The following is a 2346-nucleotide window of genomic DNA, read 5'->3' as shown; positions in this document are numbered from 1 at the left end:
AAAGAAGCTAGTCTTTCATAATACGATCAACTAAGATTTAAATTTTTATTAAGAGAAATATCCACACTTAATATCTCATTGTGTCTTGAACATGATGTCTATAATAAAAAAGATATCTGTAAGTAATAATATATATATATATATATATATAAAACATACCAAAAAGCATCTTTGGAATCACCAAAAGAAAAAAAATTTATAAGAAGGGAATCGCAGATGCAGTATCCAAGGGAAATTAGAAAATCTGGAAGCACAAGTTCGAGTTGAGAACATGGAGAGAAAGTGCAAAAGACAACGAGTGACAGTAACATGCACATTAGCAGGCGGCCAATGTCCATTATATTAGGTCAAATTAGAATTTTAAAAGCATACTCCATTTGTTTCTGTATATAACAAAAAAATATACCATACATTTTTAAAAAATTAATTGATTATAATAATTATATCTAAAAATAAAGTAATTAGATACTTTGTGTTAATCAACATAAGTATGTATTAATTGTTTATCATTAATGTCAATTATGAGAGGTAATTTAAAAAATTATAATAAATGCTTATTAAGATATACAATTTTACTTATAAAAAACAAATCAAAGCGATAATTTCTTAATAGAGAGAGCATCTCACTTTGACATAAGCTATAGCTATCTTATTAAGAGAGAGTATTAACAGATTCAATTAAGAGTAATTCTCGTAAAGCCTTTGTTTATGAACTCTAACTCAACATCCGGGCTTAAGTGGGCATAACCCTTTTTTACATGATCAATGCATGTTAGTTTTAAAAGCATACCTTTATCCTTCTACTTTATTTTTTATTTTAAAAAGAAATTGAATTGAAATGTGGAAAAGATGACATTTCATAGTGATTGATGGCAGGCCGCTGCCAGTTGGAAAACGGCGAGTCGTCGGCGATGTTCTTTTGGCCAAACTTGAAGTTGCTTTTGGCCGCCTGTCGCCTTCCTCAGTATAAAGAAAGCTGCAGCGCCAAATACTTTGTAATCTCTTTTTGACTCTTTCTGTAGCCACTCATCCCTGTTTCGATTCACTCACGGTCTATTTTGCCCACTCTCTATATAATTTCATGCTTCCTCCAAAACTCTATCTTCATACCCTCCACATTATATTTTGTGGACCATTCAAATCATACCTAGCCACCTTACTTACATCTCACGGTAGCGTTATATATATTCCATGTATTTTTAAAATAATGAGAAATATTTTTGGCATATCTACCTATCTGCATGTTTTCCGCGTTTGTTTATGTTTTTTGATTTTGAGTCGGCTAATTTGAATTTCATCTCTAACAACCAGTACAAGTGGGAAGACTTAAATCTGAGACGATGATGGGAAAATTGATTCTCTGCTGTGCTGAGATTCCCTTATGATCTGTTTTTCTGCATAACTAATACATATAACAAGAGCATATCACACCATAAAAACTCAGCCGAAAGAAGAAGCAAGAGAATGAATAATGCAATTATCCGTGCATGCATGTTGTTACAAGGATCTTGGAGTGTCCTCTGGGTGATTCTTCTCGTCAAGATCTTTATTCCTTCCAGTTATCAGCTCCATCATAAGGCAAAGTTTGATAAAAAGTAAACACAAGCATGTTAGGAATCAGAATGAATGGAATGAGGATTTTCTTTAACTTTTGTGGAAGGATTTAAAACTCAAGTATTTATGATAATTCTCTATAATAGCAAATTAAAAAATAATTGCCAGGGTAACACATACAGATTAAAAGCGTATACATATTGGAACGATCAGATACAAAGCATAGGAGCTGATGGGATTATGGTTACCATTAATTGAAAAGCTCATTCAACCAATTTTAATATATAAGTGAGATAACATGCATGCAGATGTACCAATAGCCACTTGTAAGTTGGGTAAGTTAGGTTACAGTTAATTAATCTTGACTGACTTAATGACTTGGTAAAAGAAATTTGCCTGGCTCTTTCAGCCAAGTCTGTCAGGTATCATTATAGAGCCAGAAAATTTCACCTCATTGAACTGGCCTAATCTCTTGACGTAACATTCAGATTACTATAACGTGTGCTTTTATGATCAAAACTAAAAAAATCGATATGATCCGTTGGTCGTCACAACAGAACCTGATTCTATTTCCAAAATTCCAAGGGTGAAGATTTGGTAACTAAAAAGAGGAGAGGTATTTGGGAATACCTCATTTGATGAGATTGAGTGAGGCAGAATAAGAAGCAGTGTCTGTCGATTCGAACTCGTGACTTGACAGGCAAGGGCAACGTCGTCTGACCAGCGAACCCCGGGTCCAATGACAACTAGAATTGAAGTAACCTATGTTGAAACATTAAACGCATCTGGGTG

This window comes from Prosopis cineraria, unplaced genomic scaffold, assembly GCF_029017545.1.
Source record: "Prosopis cineraria cultivar Desert tree isolate PC_DT_omini unplaced genomic scaffold, ASM2901754v1 PC8, whole genome shotgun sequence".
Classification (NCBI taxonomy): Eukaryota; Viridiplantae; Streptophyta; class Magnoliopsida; order Fabales; family Fabaceae; genus Prosopis; species Prosopis cineraria.
This window is presented reverse-complemented; position numbering follows the sequence as displayed.